Genomic DNA, 20,226 nt, shown 5'->3' with positions numbered 1-20,226 from the left:
AACCAGTCAATATACATTTAATCAAATATGTGCTCTGAGAATGAAAGACAGACAGTGTTTACCACTTGGTCTAAGTCTCCCAGACGCTGATATTTGCATTTGTCATAAAATATCACTAGCATTTCCTCATCTGGCGTCTTAGCCTGGACTTTGAAAACAAAATACCACAGACATTTATTTCTCATAGTTCTGGAAGCTGGAAAGTCCAAAATCAAGGGGTCAGGTAATTTATTTTGGTGAGAGCTGTCTCCCTGGTGTACAGATGGCTGTCTTCTTGCTGTGTTTTTACCTGGCAGGAGAGAGGGAGAGGGAGGGAGGGAAAGAGGGGGTGAAGGAGGACGGATGCTCTGGTGTTTCTTCTACAAGGACACTAATCCCATCATGGACATCACCCCCATGACCTCCTCTAAACCTAATCTAATTATCTCCCAAAGGCCCCACCTCCAAACACCTTCGTTGGGAATTAGGGATTCTACATACGAATGTCTTGGGAGTGGGTCGGGGAGACACAATTCGCTCCCCAGCACCTGGGTCTACCACCCTCTGATCATCTCACTATGGGTTGTGGTAGGAGAGGGTGAGGGGTCCACATTTCAGTCTTTCAAGGTCAACTGTTTTGGTCTTATTATATACTGTGTTTCATGCTTTCATTTTATTGTTCCTTCTCCTACATAGACCTTTCAGTAATAGGTATACTTGTTTTTTTTATCATTATTTATTTTGCAGGCAATCCATTTTTCAATTGATTTTTACTTCTAGAAATGCCTCATAAACGATCCTATTATTCAGTTTCCAAGTGTGGTTACTGGTATGACCTGCAGTCTCATCGGTCCCAATGTCTGTCCCTGACGCATACATACGAAGCCGCTGGTTGTGATACTGTCTCTTCTGTGAGCTACTGCGTCTGCTTTTATTCTTCACAGCACAGTCTTCTTTAAGTATCTATTGATGTCTAGTTAAACAAGTCTGAACTTTAAAACAAATCCCCAAATAAAATATTCTTATTTTAAAAGGGTTGAATATTCTTGCACGTACATATTGCATGATTGACATTAATACAACAAGATTATGGAAACATATTTATATGCAAAATTAAGCAAACTTTAAGTGAAAGTATGTTCTCATCACTTTGAGGTATATGTCTGGAAATGGAATTGCTGAGTCATATAGGAAGCTCTATGTTTAACATCTTGAATGCCAGCCAAAATGCTTTCCAAAGCAGCTGCACCCTTTTACAATCCTATTAACAATGTATAAGGGTTCCATTTTCTTTACGTCCTTGCTAGCATTTGTTATTGTTTGCCTTTTTTATTCATCCTAGTGGATGTGAAGTGGTATCTCATCATGGTTTTGATTAGCATTTCCCTAATGACTAATGATTTTGAGTATTATTTCATGTGCTTATTGGCCGTTTATAGATCTTCTTTGGATACATGTCTATTCAAGTCCTTTGTTAATTTTTTCCACCTTAATGGAAATATATTTGACATATAACATTGTGTAAGTTTAAGGTATACACTGTGATGATTTGATATGTATTGACATTATGAAATGATTACCACGGTAAGGTTAGTTAACACATCCATTGCATAGTTACCATTTGTGTGTGAGTGTGTGTGTGTGAGTGTGTGTGTGTGTGTGTGTGTGTGTGTGTGGTGAGATCGTTTAAGATCTCTCTTAGCAACTTTCAAGTATATAATACAGTATCGTTAACCATAGTCACCATGCTGTACAGTAGATCCTTAGAACTTATTCATCTTATAACTGGGAATTTGTGCCCTTTGCTCACCATCTGCCACTTCCCCCACCCCGTGGACTCTGGCAACTACCAATTTATAAAAAATAAAAACAACCCAAATATCTATCTACCGAGGAATGGATAAACAAAATATGGTATATCTATATTGCAGAATATAACTGGCAATTAAAAGAAAAAACTGCATGCATGCTACAACATGGATGAACCTCGAAAACATCGTGCTAAGTGAAAGCAAAGTCTTTGGTGAAAAGACATTCACCAGAGTCTACACTGTTTCCATTTATAGTTCCACAACAGGCAAATATGCAGAGACAGAAAGTAGATTAGGAGCTGCAGGGGATGGGGGGAGGGAGAGAACAGGGCACGATTACTCATGTGTATGAGATTTTCTTTTCTCAAGTGAAAAAATATTCTAAAATTAGATAATGGTGAAGGTTAAACAACTCTGCAAATATACTAAAAGTAAGAAACCAAAATACAAAATTGTACACTTCAGAAGGATGAATTGTATGGTATGTGACTTATATCTCAATAAAACTGTTAATTTGTTTGAACTAAGCAAATGCCGTTCTTGTCTTTACCTGCAAGAGCATGATGGTCTGCCACAAGGCCTGTGAGCAAGATTAAGGATTTGGGAAATTGAATAAATATAGCCATTTATCTCCTCAAGTAAATTATCAGGGGCAGTAACAGGTTTCCCCCAACTTTTATTCTGAAAATTTTCAAACCTACAGAAACACTGAAAGACTAGTATAATAAAGACTCAAATACACTTTGTCCATATCTGATAATTATTAATACGTTAATAACTGGTAACGTATTACCACCTGTGTGTGTGCATGTGCATCTGAATGATCAGATGGTGAGCCACAGATATCGTGGTCCTTTCTCATCAATACTCCAGATCCAGGATGTGTCTCCTAAGAACAAGGATGTTCTCCTATATAACCTCAGCACCACCACCGGCAAGAGACCCACAGGTGACAGTATGTGTAGCATCCGATTAGATGATACACAGTCATTAGTCTCGTTTCCCCAATGTTCCCTGCAAGACACTTTATAGCTTTTTATGGCCCAGATCCAGGATCAAATCATTGCCTGACATCTAACATCTTTCAATCCAAGACGGTCTCCCTACTTCTTTTATCTTCCATGTCACTGACATTTTTAAGGAGTCAAGGCCAGTTATTTTTTTAAATGTCCTCTCATTTTTTTTAAAGTATAGATTCATGTTAAACACTTTGGGCAAGAATATCACGTTGGTGATAATGTATCATATCTGGACACGTGATATCAACTGTCCCAGTCTTAGTGAAATTCAGTAGAATAACTTGGTTAAAGGCGGGGTATCTGTCAGACCTCTCCAGTGCAAAGGTACCTTTTAAATTTCTAATTAATAAACAATCTTTGTAATTAATAAGTCATACAAGTGAATATTCTGTTCCCCCAAATAATGAAACAGATACTACATGCTAAGAATTTATGGGGAGTGTTTCTGATTTCCAGTGAGCATTGCTGGCTGTGTCTACCCTGGGCTGCCTGGTGGGAAAAGTCTGGGGGATTGTCGGTTCTCAAGTGAACGGGGTCACCACAGCAAGGATGTGGGGTTGGGGAGTATTTCTTAATCTATAGCAGTAGTATAATCACATGGAAATTTGAAGACTTAGTAGAAGTCTAATGAAGTAATGTTGCAATCTCCTTCTAGACATTCTGCATATTTTTAAAATAGATTTAATAGCACCTAATTCTGTAGATTGGTGCCAGGAGAGAGGAGCTGGGCAAATGCCCACGGAAAACGTCTATGCTCTTGGACGTGGTTAAACTATTGTTTCTGTCCCAAGAAGAGCATGTCTGAATAAACTGCAAGTTGAGGAGAAGCTTAGAGATAACACTTTGCTTTTCTAGAGCACTTTTGTGCCCAACCACTGGATGCACTCAAATCATCATTCAGTCTACCTCTAGGGGACATACAGGTGGTAATGTACTACCTATATCATTTCCTTTGAGGGCTGGAGAAAACCAGAGCACAAAATTGTGACCTGCTCCGTGAATCCCTCCGCATCACTGCAGGGGTGGGAGTGCCTTCATGCTTTCCTGCTCATTTCTTTAACGTTAATGAAAAGCAGATTAATTTTTTCATTGGAGGCTGCTATGAGACAAATGAAAGGTGAGGGCAGCTGAGTCTTTTCCTGCTTGAAAATTGCACATCACATCTTCGGAGACACCTTCCTAATTCTAAAACTATCCTGGAGTAAAAGGAGTAATTTAGACCAAGAGGATGAATGAATGCTGAGTGGAGAACAAAGAACTTAAGGAACCACTCAAAATATCTCAAGGATTTAGTTTGGAGGCAAAGCTGGGAATTTAGAGTCTTATTATCCTGGTTTTGAATGGGATTTCAAAACACTAATTAGTGCCCTAACTCTCCCCCCGAAGCAAACTGTTTCACTCAAAGGCCAGTGAGGAAGCAGAATTAGAAGTGAAAATAATGATTCTCTAGGCGGCTTTGTTGCCCTTCTTCCCCGTCTCAGTTAGTACTTAACCATGGGGGAAACCACGGGCAGGAATAAGCTGCAGTCTGTGTGAGAGAGACGGGGTCCGTGGGGCTGCAGGTGGCATCAGGAACACTGCTCAGAGCAGGTTAGATGGTCTGTGAATTGGGGGTGGGGCAGTAGCAGTTCTGGAAGAACGTGGACTTGGTGGTCAGCCTCAAAGCAGATCACACTGGCCAGCTGGAAGCTTTGCCCACTGAGTTGGGCGCACAATGATTCAAGAACTCTGGCTAGATTTGGGGCCATCTGCCAGACCTTCCAACCAGAATCAGGCTCAGGACCTCCTTCTGTTACCTTCACAGCTGCATGTCCTATATAAAAGTTAAGGACGGACTTCCTTCAACAAGTTTATATTCTGGAACACAATGTTGAAAAGTACGAACACATCAGTTTGTGAAGTTTAGATCCATGCTCTGCAAGAGGGAAACGCACCCGTTCCCTGTCAGAGCCCCTCACACCTGCAGTTCCGATCACTTTCACCTTTTTCTCCTGGAGAGCAAGTGTGTGTTAAGTTGGTGGGAACCCACATTTTTACTGATTGAATCCAGATAATACTACTGACAGAATGGGTGGTATCAGAATCCCCACCACCACAAACCTAGCTTGGACATTATTACAGGAAAAAGGAAATACTTCCAGTATGTGTAGAAGCCAAAATGGGACCATGACACCGCCACGGACCTTCAGAGCTACCAGCTGACAACAGCAAGATGTGAAACAATGACCCGGGCACCAGCAAGGTCTAAGCTAAGGGCCTGGGTGCTGAGTGTTTCCTGGAATCACAACAGCTAACATCTTTATTAAGATCCGGTGATTTTGTTTGGAGCAAATTAATTTGTACTTATCTGCATGAAACACATTCAGTTCCCTCCCTTCGACTAAAAATAGTTTCAATTCCTATCCCTTGGGCAGGTCGGCTGTCTGGGTTTTAGACGTGGACATGAAGGCCCGAGGACCCTTGATGAGCTATTGTTTTAGCCACAAAAGGACTGAAGGACCCAGTATTAGAAGTGAGGAGGGGGGGTTTTCCTGGTGGTGCAGTGGTTGAGAATCTGCCTGCCAGTGCAGGGGACACGGGTTCGAGCCCTGGTCTGGGAAGATCCCACATGCCGCGGAGCAGCTGGGCCCGTGAGCCACAATTACTGAGCCTGCGCGTCCGGAGCCTGTGCTCCGCAACAAGAGAGGCCGCGATAGTGAGAGGCCCGCGCACCGCGATGAAGAGTGGCCCCCGCTTGCCACAACTAGAGAAAGCCCTCGCACAGAAACGAAGACCCAACACAGCCCAAAATAAATAAATTTATTAAAAAAAAAAAAAAAGTGAGGAGGGAAGAACAATGAGAAACAGCTGATGAGAGTTCCAAATGGAAACAAGAGAGGAAAAGAAGCAGACAGATTTTCCTGAGAAATAATAAAAGAAACGTTTTTAGTTTCTACATTACAAGGTTCCATTGAGTGTCCTGAATAAAAATGGGGGGAAAGAAAGGAAACTTCTCATGGAAATTAGCTGACTGCTTCCCAGCCCCCATTTCCCCTCTCTCCTTCCCGACAGTCTTTTATCTCTGATGGCGACCTTGTGGTCCACGGGAAGCAGACTCCACCCCCAGCCCCAGGGCTGGATGCTATAGTCTATTTCATCTCTCTGGCTACAGAGATTGGTTCAAAACGCTACTTATGCAGCCTCAGTTGGTGACTCCCAGGTTTTCTGGGAATGCAGAGATAAACCACTTGAATGAGGAACGCTGGACCTCAAACAAGGAAGCTGGGAGCTGGTGGCAGCCAGCCTGGTCCCCTGACCTGATGCTGAAAGGCTGAGTGGAGACACAGGGAGAAACCGAGCCCTTGTTGGCACCCATGTCTCTGTTACTGGAGCATGTAATTCCTTTATTGTTCAAGCTCATTTGGGCTTGGGCTTGTTTCTCTCTGTTAATGAGAATTATTTATCATTGAATCCGAGTAAAAGGAATCTCATCAAGAAATTTCAGAGCAGCAAGGATGCAGCTATAGTTCTAAAACCTTCTTGCAAGAAAAAATAAAGTACATCGCCTACAAGGAAACGATCAGGCTGACTGTCAATTTTTCAGCAAAATTACCAGGTGGTAAAAATCGTGGAACAATATCTCGCAAATTTCGAGGGAAAATTATTTTTATCTTAGAAATGTATGTAGTGAATCTCTTCTGAAGTGTGAAGCCATGACATTTTCAAATTTACATTTTTAAGTTCGCCTCCCACTACTCTTTCTTAAGAAGTTGCTTAAAGATGTGCTTTCAAAGAAACGAGGGGCTCGAACAAGGGAGGGGAAGACATGGACTGGGGGCTGCACCCGGTCAACCCAATAAGGGATACAGGGATGTCCTGGGACAGCAGCTGTGCCCCAGCCTGAGGGGTGGTCTGCATGAGTGGGGTGGGGGGAGCGCCTGGGGCAGACACCTCTGCAGGGGTGGTCGCTTGTGGGAAAAGATGACCTGATGGGGCAGACTGGAAAGAAAAGTCACCCGGAAAAGCATGCAGTTGAAAAAGTTAGGCAGATGTTTACTATAGTGAAGAAGAAAATGCTGTATAAAAATTTCATGGCACACAACTGCTATCAGAGATAATAATAAGAACACAGATTATTGCTTAGTTATCAAAAGATGTGACATGGCGCCGTTGGGAGAATGTGATATGGCTTTTGAAGAGTCCCATTCACATCATGACACGGTGAAATGCACCCTTACTGCCTATAACTTATAGATAATTATGAATAGTTAACAAATGTTGTATTTTACAATTAACTGAGCAGTTATGAATTTTATTTTTGTTGTTTTCCTACTTTTTGGAACCCATTTTTTTTCAGCTTTCACACATAAGCGCTTGAAAATCTCATAGGTCCTAAGCAATGATCTATAGTGCCTGATAGATAGGACATGATGGGGGCAGTGTTAGGATAACACATCATCATCTGCTGTAAAGTGAATCAACTGGAAAAACAATGCAATTGTGATTAATGACAAAATCAACAACTTACACGTATTGAGCGCTTACCACACGCCAGGTTTGTCCCAAACACTATTTATGTGTTATTTTATTTAATGATCTCACTGACTACATGGTATTGGTATTATCGCTTCTATAGATAATGAACGGATGGATTTTAACCTCTAGCCTAGAGCCACCCATGCGATATTTCTCCAGAACCTGATGACGTTTAAAACAGAAATCAAGAAACAGCAGAGAAGCACGGTATTTAGAAATATGACAGTCAATACCAGCAGGAAAAAAAAAAGAAAAAACTTAAAGTGATCATTTGAGGAGTGGGTTTGCAGGTAGGAAGTGGTAGGGGAAAAAATGGCTAATTTTCACTATAAAATTTTGTACTGTTTCATCTTTGAATACCTGCCTGTATTAATTTACAAACTTAAAAAAAATAAAACAAAGAACATGAAAGCAACAAATGGCATAATTCTGGCCCCAGACAAGCTTTTTTCCATGTTGCTTTCCACATGGAGTTGAACTTGGGTGAGTGCTTGTCAGAGTTATTACTACCTGAGTCACGGTAGCAGAACAGAAGTCTCCAGCAGGACCACTGCAATTCCCAGGAGCTGATTCTCCTCTGCCTCGTCACACTGTGACGCTTTTCACTCAATTTTAGACTGGAATTCAAATAGTGATGTGAGAAAGAGCCATAAAGTATTTCAATAACATATTTGCATTCTGAGTTAGGAGGGCAGGCACAATGCCATAGTCTGCTCTCCACTTATATATTGAAATTCCTATTCCTTTGCTCATTTGCCCAATAGCATTTAATGGACAAATGTTAGCAGATGTGAATTTTTTCATGGTAGGTCCTGTTGGTGGAGGGAACTGCTAGGTGCATATGAGTTAAATCAAACAGAAACTTAGCTGGAGTGTGTGTGCGTGTGTGTGTGTGCGTGTGTGCATGTTGGGAAGGGTTTAGAGATAGAGACCCTAATCTCATCTACTGAATTAATCTAATTCCTGAAAGCTTGAATCTTTGGGTCTTATTCCAATAGTTAAAATATCCTAACAGAGGTGATCTTTATACTCAGACATATTTGATCTAGACAGTGCGTTGTAAGGAATTGAATTCCTTCTCTAGCTTAGGTTTCGGCATTCTGTCTCATATTATAATGCAGTGCTAGAACAAAGATCTTTTGAACACTCAGCGATTGTTCATTTTTTCTCAGGAAACTATGTCCATGTCAAGAATTTCTCCTACTGGGGCCTCATCGCTCACTGCCACTGGCAAACACGTAGCTGACGACTTACAGAGATAGAGTGCGGGTAGGGTGACAAAAATCATGATAAACCTCATTGACAATATCCTTCTTTCTGACAGAAACTTACTGAGACACAGGATCTGAAAAGATGTAAGGTTGGTGAAAACTGAGAACTTTTAAGGTTTGATTCTCTTCCAGTGTAGGAAGATGAGTTATTAAATATCCCCAATGCATTCTTAAATTTTTAATGCATACAATGAACAAGGCAGACCACACAACATGGAAACAACAGAAAACTTGTCATTCCCACACAGGAGAAAAGACAGAGTGGGCATGTACCAGGTGACAAGTCATGGGACACAGAAATGGGAAGTTGAAGAACAGGTAAGGTAAAAACATTGAGACAAATGCTAATGTTTTGTTTCAAACTTCAAAGAACGTTGTCAGTGAATTGTGTAATTATTCTCAGTCTTCTCCATAGGGCTGCCATCAGGGAAGTTATGAAATGCCCAGCATCTGGCGGTCAAGTCATCAGTGTCCATGACACCATTTTTTTCCCCATCAGTTGAGTAATCCAGCCATAAGTGAAATCAAAATGTTCTTTCCTTACTTATTATTGATTCAGTATTTTGTTTTAGTAGTCTCTGCTTTTGTGTCAATAGGCTCACAAATAACTCAGAATCCTTTCCACATCTATCACCAGGCTCACGGGGCTGCTGTCAGCAGAATCTGCTTTCCTTCATCTCTTGAAAACCAATGATGTGTCCAGCTCCAGGGTGATGATGGCTTTTGCCCTATTTTCCATGTTTTCTCCAAATCCTGCTGAGTAACCTTTAAGTAAAATTTCTGATAACTTGTGAATCAATTAAATCCCATTTTACTTCTCCACCTTTCAATAAGAATAAGAGTCATTGTTGTTGGAGCCTTGGAATCAACATTTGTTTGCATATTCCAAGGCTTTTTGTCTCCTGAGACATCAGGGGCAATGGCTGCCCTTGCTGTTTACAACCAGGGAGGTCAGGTGGATGATCTGTTTCGAAGTTCACTCTCACCCATTGTCTGAATGTGTCTTCCTCTCATTACCTGTAGGTGTGTGACAGAGGAAATAATACTCATACCAGTTTTCACTATTAATACATTGGGAAAATATGTTGAACCATAAAATTTTAGCTTTTTGTAAGTTGACATTCTCTTGACTTCCTTTCTACAAGGAGAAAGTGAAGTTCAGTATCACAGTGTCTGAACAGTTTTGAAGTACAATTAATATGTTTTTGTTAAATAAAGACCAAAATTTACTTAGATGGGTTCTCTCAGAAACAAAGAACTTTTAAAAAATCTAACTCCACCAACTCTTTCAAGCCATTTAGGAACTGCCAATAAATTTTTAAGAAAGAAGGAATGAAAGGAAGGAAGGAAGGAAAGAAGGAAAAGAGGGAAGGAAGGAAAGAAGGAAGAAAAGGAAAGAAAAAAAAGAAAGAAAGAAAGAAGGAAGGAAAGAGAAAGAAAGAAAGAAAGAGGGAAAGAAAGAAAGAAAAGGAATGACTCCTGTACCAGAGTTAAGTCTGGGACCTTCTAACTTACATTCTCTTCAATTACGTCAGTTGAGTATGCTTTTTAAAAATTCACTTTAAAAATTCAATCAGTTGGACTGAAATTCTTTTCTTCAAGTTTTAATACTGTAAATTATTTTAAAAATATTAAAATGTTCACAAGACCACAGATTCAAACAGGAAAGGCAGGAAAGTACATGCCCAGTCATGAGCTACTATGGTGGTTTCCAGCTTGGAGGAGTCATAGACCAGAAACACCTTGAAAAATCTTTCAAGGGAATCGAACCAAATTACCAACTTTTGATTTTACTAAGTAAGAAAAAACAAGCGAGGAAAATTAACACAACAAACAGCAAAAAACATGACCTCAGAATAAGAATTTTTAAATTTAAAAAAATTTTTAATTTTTAAATTAAATGAGTTCAGCTTTATGAGAAGTGCAGTGTATTTTTCTGATTTATTTTATAAGCTCTTACTTGAGAGATGAAAACCTTATCACAAAATAGCCTGGGTAGTTTAATTACTGCGTGGAAATCACTGATTTAAAGGGCTGACACTTCACTCAGCACCGTTTATGGAAAAGTTCAGAAAATGAAAAAAACATCTTCATTGGAAGCTCTGCTCCTTCCAGATGAAGGAATAGGGTCATCGGGGACTAGAAAAGATAAAAACAGACACATCTGCTCTGCTGCCATCATCCCTAACAAATACAGAAATCTGGAAATGGAGATTAAAAAAAAGATAGATGAACATTTCCAAAAGTATGTTGCATAAAGCACGACTTTCAGAAGCTGTTCCGTGAGAAGTGGCCAAAGACGGGTCGGTGATGTTGGGAGTTTCATGACGGATCGTGATGCATAGAAGCTCTGAGAAACTGCCGTGCTGGACCAGAAAACCTGACTAATTCTGTGCAGCTACTGCCCACGTACATGCAACCTCAGAACTCCCCTTGTAAGAACTGTGAACCTGGAACACGTCCCGTTCTCCAGTGTTTCACTAATCCGTACGACACTTAGGAGAGCTTTCAGGAAATTAAGGTATTAGTCTAGGCACTGAAACTGTACCATCTTGAATTATATCCAGTGACTTGAATCATATCCAGTCACTCATTAATTCACATTCACTGAGCAGTAACTGCAGGTAAAATAATATCCTAAACCATGTGAAGAATCAAATAATAAATGAGGAAAGTATAAGGGGTCTAACTTCAAAGATTATAATCTATAAAGAAAAATAAAACTTATTCAAGGAGCAAAAATAAAGTAGAAGCACATTAAATCAAGTTGAAGATAAATTATTCAGAATCACTGAAGGTTGAAAATAAAGAGGAAATAAAATTGGGTTGAAGATATACAGGTCTTTTTTTTTCCTAAGCCAAATATTAAATAATTAATTTATTTTATAACTCTGAAAAAGTCATTTAACCCCCCCTGACCTCACTTTCCTTATCTGAAAATGAGAAAATTGAGCTAAACTTTTCCTTCCTGCTCTGAAGCTTGATGCCGTGATTCTGACAGAATTTCCCATCCGGCAAAAATGACATTTGAAGAAAGACAGGGATTTTCTTTTATCAAAACAAGTAGATAGTTCTTCTGTCACCCATATTCAGATCCCTGGAGATTATTCCAGATGAAAAATTCCATGTGGCAGTTGTGGAAAGTAATGCATTTGACAAATAGCCCCCAGAGCAATTTAAGGGCAAGAAGGGCATGCCTCGAATTCATGCCCATGCCAGTGCCACATTAATCTTCCTACAAGACAGGTTGGGCACACTGGACCTTGCCCAAAACACTTTAATAGTCTTCCACGGCACAGAGCTACTCATTTCAAACTGCCTTGAACGTACGTCCCAAGATTCCATTCTTAATTACAAATTATTGGGTTGCAAAGAAGATAATGTTCATGAGCTACTTTATGCAAAAGAGACATATATTAAAAGAAGTGGGGAGACCCTTGAAACACAGGGCAGTAAGTACAGCTGGATTTGCTAAGGGCTTCACTAAGGAAGGGAATCATACAGAATCAAGATACTTATGTATTTATTTTTATCGGGATAGAATTCTAATACCACAAAGTTCACCACTTTAGAGTTTACATTTCAGTGGTTTTTCATATATTCACAAGGTTGTGCAACCATCACCATTGTCTGATTCCAGAACATTTTCAGCACCCAAAGAAACCCACACTCATTACTGTCACTCCCTACTCACCTATCCAGCCTCCTGTAGCAAAAAAGTAATTTATTTACTATCTCCATGGATTTTCCTATTCTGAACATTTTATAAAAATGGAATAACATAATAGGAGGCCTTTTGTGTCTGACTTCTTACAGTTAGAAAGTGTTTTCAAGGTAGATCCACATTGTAGCATGTATCAGGACTTCATTTCTTTTATGGTTGAATAATATTCAATTGTATTGTTATGCCATGTTTTGTTTATCTATCCATCAGTTGATAGACATTTAGACTGTTTCCATTTTTTGGCTATTCTGAATAATGCTGCTATAAGCATTCATTTACAAGTTATTACATAAACATATGTCTTCATGGGTATATGCTTTGGAGTGGCATATGCCTAGGAGTGAAATTGCTGGATCATGTGGTATCAGGTATTGAATTTTGTCTACCTCCCCACACCCAATTCATATGTCGACGTTGTAACCCTTATGCAACCTCATTTGGAAATAGGGTCATTGCAGATGTGATTAGTTAAGATAAAGTCATCTTCATTGGAGTAGCCCTGGTGTCCATATAAAATGGGGATATTTGGACACAGACACACTACGTGAACAAGAAGGCAAAGATTGCAGGGATGTGTCTACAAACCAATTACCACCAACCATGGCAACAAACACCGGAAGCCTGGAGAGAGGCAAGAAACAGATCCTCTCCCAGAACCCTAGGCAGGAACCAACCCGGTGGACGCCTTGGTCTCACACCTCCAGCCTCCACAACTGTAAGACTATACAATTCTGTTGTTGCAAAACATAATACTTCGTTCTGGTAGCCCTGGGAAATTAATTCATATGGTAATTCTACATTTGATTTTTGAGGAACTGTCAAAGTGTTTTTCCAAAGTGGCTGTGACATTTCACATTCACACCATCACTGCATGAGGGTTTCGATTTCTCCACATCCTAGCCAGCGCATGGCATTGCCCAACTTTTAAATTATTTTTATCTTGGTGGGTGTGTAGTGGCGACTCGTTATGCTTTTGAAAATATCTCCTTATAATCCTTACTATTCCTGTAAGATTAACAATAATGTCTCCTCTTTCTTCCCTGATTTTAGTAATTTGAGTCCTTTTGCCCCCCTTGGTCAGTATAGCTAAATGTTTGCCAGTTTTATTGATCTTTTTAAAGAACTAACTTTTGCTTTTGCTGATTTTCTCTATTTCATTTCCTTCCACTCTAGACTTTCTTATTTCCTTCCTTCTTCTTGCTTTGTATTTAGTTTCTCTTCCTTTTCTAATTTCTTAAAATGAAAACCTAGGTCATTTATTTGAGATCTTTCTTCTTGTTTAATTTAGTCATTTACAGCTACAAATTTCCTTCAGCACAGCTTTTGCTGCATCCTATAATTTTTGGTACAGTGTGCTTTTGTTTTCTTTAGTCTTAAATTATTTTCTAAATTTCCTTGTGATTTTTTCTTTGACTTGTTTACTTTGAAGTGTGTTGCTTAATTTTCACAAATTTGTAAGTTTCTCACATTTCCTACTGCTGTTGATTCCTAATTTCATTACCTTGTGGTCAGAGAACATACTTTTTATGATTTCAATCCTTTTAAATTTATTGAGACTTGTTTTGTGGCATAGCATACGGTCTATTCTGAAGAATGTCCTATGTGCACTTGGCAAGAATGTGCATTCTGTTGTTGTTGAGTGTTCTGTGCATGTCTGTCAGGTCTATGTTTACAGAGTTGTTTGAGTCTTCTATTTTCTTGCTAATCATCTGCCTAATTGTTTTGTCTATTATTGAAAGTGGTTTGTCAAAGTTTCCAATTTTTGTTGCTGATTAGTTTATTTCTCCCTATATTTCTGTCTGGTTTTGCTTCATGTATTTCGGGATTCTGTTGTTGGTGCATATATGTTTATGATTGTCATATTTTTTTAGGTGATTGGTCATTTCATCATTACAGTGTGTCCTTGTCTCTAGTGGCTGTCTTAAGCCTGTTCTTACTGATATTAGTATGCCCCCTCCAGCTCTCTTTTGGTTACTGTTTTATGGTGTATCATTTTCTACCCTTTTATGTTCAAACCTTTTGTGCCTTTGAATATAAACTATCTCCTCTACACAACAGGTAGTTGGATCTTGTCTTTGTATCCATTCTGCCAATCTACCTTTTTTTTGGTGTAATTACTGAGGTAGAATTTATGTATGACATTTTATCATGTGTTTCTTATACATCCCATGTCTTTTCTGTACCTCGATTTCTCTGTTATTGCCTCCCTCTTTGTTAACTAGATATTTTTCTAGTGAATACTTTAATGCCCTTACTGTTTATTTTACTGTATATTTTTAAAGTTTTTAATGTTTATTTTGGGGATTACTGTCAACATCTTTATTTATACCAATCTTATTTGGATTACTATCAAATTAAAGTCAATGCTATACAAAAAACTTTGTATAGTTGTGGTCTCCCTTCCCCACTTATTGTCACAAAATATATCTTTATGCATTGTTTCCATCAACTTGGGCTTATAGTTATTGCAGTATGCATTTTTATTTTAAATCAAATAGGGAAAAACAGTGTTACAGACAAAAAATGTATTTTTACTGCCTTTTGTATTTACCTGTGTAATTACCTTTACTGGTACTCTTTATTTCTTTAATGAATTCAAGTTAATGTCTGATGTTCTTTCTTTTCAAAATAAAGGACTGCTTATAGTATTTCTTGTAGGATAGATATGCTATCAATGAACTCTCTTAGTTATTGTTTATCTGATTATCTGATTATTATTGGTTATCTGGGACTTCTTAATTTCTTCTTCATTTTCTGTAGCATAGCTTTGCTGGTTACAAGATTCTTGTTTGGCAGCTTTGTTTTGTTTTTTTCTTTCAGGGCTTTTAATAAGTCACCCACTGCCTCTGGCCCTTATGGTTTCTGCCATTTGATATCTTGTCAGATCAAGACATTTAGACTATCTGTTTTTATTTTTCTTGCATGTACTCTCATTATCCTGGATTATTTCTAACAGTCATTGCATCAATCTAGTCCCTGAAATGAAACATAGAATTTCTCACACCAGAAATGTGCACCCAAGTAATCTGAGCCCTGCAGTTACCAAACTCTTTGTCTAATCACCATCAGAGATTTTCACAGCTTACTGGCAACTTCATATTCCAAGATGCTGCAGCCATTAGAATCTGGCTGGCCCTCTCTCTTCTCTCACTTCTACTTCCCTCCTTACCATCTCCCTGACGAAGCTCCTCCAATATCTCCTAATTCTTTTCAGACAATATGATCAGTTAGTCAGTTCTCTTCAGCTCTTATCCCGTGATTCACCTTCAGGCTCTCTGTTACATACCCAAACTCATCAAAATGTCTATAAAAACAAAAAAAAAATTGCTTCTATTGAATAAGGTCTAACCTATTTTGGAAGCAATTAGCAACTCAACATTAGTCTCCTGCTCCATTAAATATTCACGGTCACATTTATGTGCAGGAGGGTCCATTGTTCTTCCCCCTTACATATAATTTCCTGCAGCACATTTTTATACCATGGAGTATGATTCATTTGTCAGGTCAAATTACACTATGAGTTTCTTGAGAGCAAGTAAAAGATATTCAGTATGTAGTAGATGGTGAGTTAATTTTTTTAAATGATAATGACCTAGATTGTGTTTAATTTACTTAATAAACACACTAAGCGCACACCACAATTTGCTGGTGGAGCTGTATAATATACATGCCGTGTGAGCAATGTTTACAAAGGAAGTAAATAAGACAATGATAGGATGCATATAAGGACCCAATCAGCCTGAACATGATGCTTCGTTCCACTGGACATCGTAGATGCAAATATCTCATTTTGATCCATCCTGGTCCCTAGTGACCCTCTCATTCACCTGGAAGGGCCAGGTATGACCTTGCCTTTCGTGTCCTGATGAAGAGGATATTTCATTACCTTAGCTGTTAACCCCCTATAGTACTTATGGAAATTCCCGCACATCCAGACTGAATTTCCTCTCCTTTTATTCAGGTTTCATGAGTTTTTCATACACAGAAAGACACAGTAAAATTTTCAAGGAAAAAAAAAGATTCATGGTGCAGCTGATTTGTATTCAAAAGTGAATCATCTAAAATCCATTATACTGACTTTTCATCAAAAGGCAGCTAAGATGGGAACTCTTTTTGCTACAGGGGACCCTTCTTTCTAAATGGACTATCATCCCATAGTAATAAGGCCTTGTATAGGGACAGCACTTCACACTCCAAGCTTTGTTACATAAAGAATTAACTCATTTTATTCACCCAGGGAGGCAGGCAGGCTTTATAAGGCTTTTTTTAAAATGAAGACACTGAACTATAGAGCAATTTGATTTGCCTTGGTCGTACTAATTATTAGAAGTGAATTCCTCTGACAGTGGTATTGAAGGTGATTTTCACAGTATCAACAGTGGCTATGGCAGGGGTAGGGGCCAAGGGGTATGAAAGGCAAGTTTAGGTAGGTCTCAACAAATACCTTTTTTTTAATTGAAGTATAGTTGATTTATAATATTGTGCTAGTTTCAGGTGTATACAAAGTGGTTCAGTTATATAAGTATATGACTGATAATAATATAAATATATATATATTTCAGATTATTTTACATTACAGGTTATTTCAAGATACTGAATATAGTTTCCTGTGTTATACAGTAGGTCCTGTTGTTTATCTATGTTATATATAGCAGCGTGTCTCTGCTAATCCCATACTCCTAACTTCTTCCTCCTCCTAACTTCTTCCTCCCCCTTCCTTTTTCCCCTTGGTAACCATAAGTTTGCTTTCTTTTTTTTTTTTTTTATATGAGATATTTATAAGGAAATATTATAAAGTTCATCAAACTCGATTTAGAGTTATTGAGCACTTATTAAACACCCAAATTAAGTACCCAGAACACCTGCATTAAGCCTTGAAAACAAAATTACACCAAAATACTTTAGAATCATCTTGATACCTCAGATACATGTCTGATGCATCAATATTTAAATGTCCAAACAATATATACTAACCTTAAACAAATCTATCTCAATAATATTATTTGAAAATTAAACAGAAAAAATGCACTTGAGGTCATCTGAATAGCTCAGTGGCCCTCTGTCTACTGAGACAAATTTTTTTAAAGTAATTAACAAAATTTTTAATCCAAGTGAGAAGTACATGACTTTCACTGCAGAAATGATAGTGTTCTAGGAACTCAGAACTGACAATTAGGAGTACCAAATACTTAGTTTTCATAAGTTTGCCTTCTATGTCTGTAACAAACACCTTTTTTAAAACCATAAGTAATAATCTGAATAAAGGAATCCATGCCACTTCTGCAGCTCTTGATGATGGTGAAAATAAGGCTTATGATGTTGATAATGATGGTGATGATGGTGTTATCAGAAACTACATAAAGGCCAGGGATTGTGGTAGGGACTTAGATTGAAATAATTTATTAAATACTCACAGAATCATTGAAAGTTGAGTGCATTGGTCAGGGTCCAATCAGGAGAAAGAAACTTCACAGTAATTTGAATAGAAATTTACTATAAAGAATTTTAAAACAATTATAAGAGGACTAAAGATATAGAAGGAACTTTAAAAAGTAGTGTACAGCTGAGGGGGAGCATCTAAGGAAAGGAAAACTTGGAAGGGTTGCCTACCTCAAGCCTGGGGTGCAGACCTCATTTGACCAGTGGGTTGGAGCCCACTGCACAGTGGAAACAGTTGCTGGGTTGCCAGAGTCGAAGCAGAGTCACAGGACAGAAGGACGCCACCATCTCGGGCACATGGGAGCGCAGGTGGTGGGCAGGTATGCAGAGAGAGTCCTGCTCGAGGTCACAGCAGCATTGCCATGGGAACTGTGGTACAGTGTCCATCTTACGAGGGCCCCGGCTAGCACCCTTTGGGGAACAGGTGAACTGAGGCAGGTGGGATGTGCGCACATGGAGCTGGGGTGCCACTGCTGGGACAAGATAGGAGCGGCGCTGGTGTGTCCACGACTTGTGAGCTGGAGCCCGTGATTCCCAAGCCGAGGTGGGGCTGTGCGGTCCCTGAGAGGCTACCTGCTTGAGGGCACGGTAGGGGCAGCGTGAATAGGGTGCCCGCGCAGACATGCAGAGCTAACTGGCAGTGCCACAGGCACAGAAAAGAGCAAACTCTGCGCAGGAACCAGGAAGAGGAGCGCCTTCCTCTGCTGTGTCTCCCCAGCTCTCTCCACACTCAACGCTTCACGCTGTGCTAACCGCAAAGGAAACGTCCATTACATCAGAGCAGGTACTGAAGGATGGATTTCCAGCTGAGAGCAGTAAATTCAACTGGCACAGTAGGAATGCTATTAGTCCCGTTTTATTTTTATTTTTGTATTTATTACTTTTCTACGTTTTTTTATCCCAGCTTTATTGAGGTATGATTGACAAATAAAAATTGTATGTATTTAGGTTGTACAATGTGATTTTTAAGGTACCTAATGTGATGATTTAACATATATTAACTAATAAATTTTAAATATTAAATGTCATTTTATATAATTATATATTAAATATTAAATCAAATAAATATTAAAGTATATGAATATAGAGATAGATGATGATATATAGACAGATGTTGATAGATAGATAGATAGATAGATAGATATAGACAGACAAGAAACAGGTTTAAAGGGGTTAATTTGCTCAAATAATGTATTCAGAAAGTAAAGGAGTTACCATACTCACTGAGACATTTTAACCAAGGCATGTTCTTGATGCCTAATATGACAGATGCGCTGTGGTGCGGACTTCAAGCCGTCCACACCAGAATGCATCTATCATATTAGGTATCAAGAATGGTTCCAAATCCATTCTCATTCTCATCTTTTTCCAGCCAGAGACCATGTTTCCCCCGCAATCCTCCAACCCCTGCCCTTGCTGATGGATTCGGCCAAATGTTCAAGTTCTGTCCTAGAAAGTGAGAGGAAGTGATGGCGGCCACGATCTTTTTTTTCCCCCTTAACCAGCTAAATGGCTAGAGAAACCATGACCTTATTTGCTTACTTAGAAGCAAACATGTAAACACGTCAAGGACGGCGGGACCAGCCTCGATCTGACCCCCATCATCACTATGAGTCTCCCACGAGCGGGAATTTACCCCTAACTGTCAAGGCAGCTTCTTCAAACTTGCCCTCGTATATTCATAGGCAGAGAGTTGTGTACATAAAATGTCAAAATATATTGAAAATGATTACCTGTTTTATCCTCTGTTGCATATTTAATGCTCACTGAATATTTATTGGATGAGAAATGAGAGAATGCTTACCTTAATTGTGGTTAAAATTAATAAGCCCTGTTTAGGATCTTCCTACTGTGTGTAAAATAATATTGGTGACAATCCTACGACTCATTTCTCATGGATTACACTTTGAATTTTTTTTTCTTTGCCATAAGAGCAATCCCGTTATTTATTCCTCTCTCTTTGTTTAACACACGATTGTTCCTGAGTTGCTCCCCTTAGCGCTGTTGTGCATTGATCTTTAGTGCGTCTCCTCTTTGAGGACAGAGGCTATACGATGCTGACATCGATTCCTATCCATTTCAGTATGGACTCGTGGATATCTATGTAATACTTTGCATTACAATCCAGGACTACTGTATTTTGCTGTTCAGATTGTTCCAGCTTTGGTCATTGCAAGCTCTTTCAGTTTAGCTGTTGTGTCCCTTTCACATGCTGCCATCATTTTGTTTGCTGAGGACTTTCTTACTTCCTAGAACCACAAAGATCCCCAGTTCACCTTGTACATTTCCTTCTCCAGCCCTAGAAGCAGCTTTCTCTAAGGAGCCCTGGTTCCCTTTATTGGAGAATGACATTAGAAACCAAGGACTGTGCTCATTTCTAATGCACTGTCACTGTGTCTAGGCTCTCTCAGAGGACAGAACTAGAAAATACATGTATGTTTACTAACCCATGTGTACACACATATCTA

At 39.0% G+C, this 20,226-nt stretch overlaps 1 long non-coding RNA gene across 1 annotated transcript in view; it reads right to left on the bottom strand.

Moving 5' to 3' along the window:
- Nucleotides 1-886: 886 nt before the first annotated feature.
- The window catches only part of LOC309612077, a 164,177-nt gene continuing 144,837 nt past the window's right edge, over nucleotides 887-20,226 (bottom strand). Inside the window, exons 4-5 of the long non-coding RNA XR_014234928.1 lie at nucleotides 17,930-18,506; nucleotides 887-9,612 (exon numbers count right to left, since the gene is read on the bottom strand). This is a non-coding gene — a long non-coding RNA (uncharacterized lncRNA). The remainder of the gene's footprint in view (nucleotides 9,613-17,929; nucleotides 18,507-20,226) is intronic.

The sequence above is a fragment of the Balaenoptera borealis genome (genome assembly GCF_965194805.1).
Source record: "Balaenoptera borealis genome assembly, chromosome: 15".
NCBI lineage: Eukaryota > Metazoa > Chordata > Mammalia > Artiodactyla > Balaenopteridae > Balaenoptera > Balaenoptera borealis.
The sequence above is the reverse complement of the archived record's forward strand: the minus strand, read 5'-3'. Positions and strand labels throughout refer to the sequence as shown.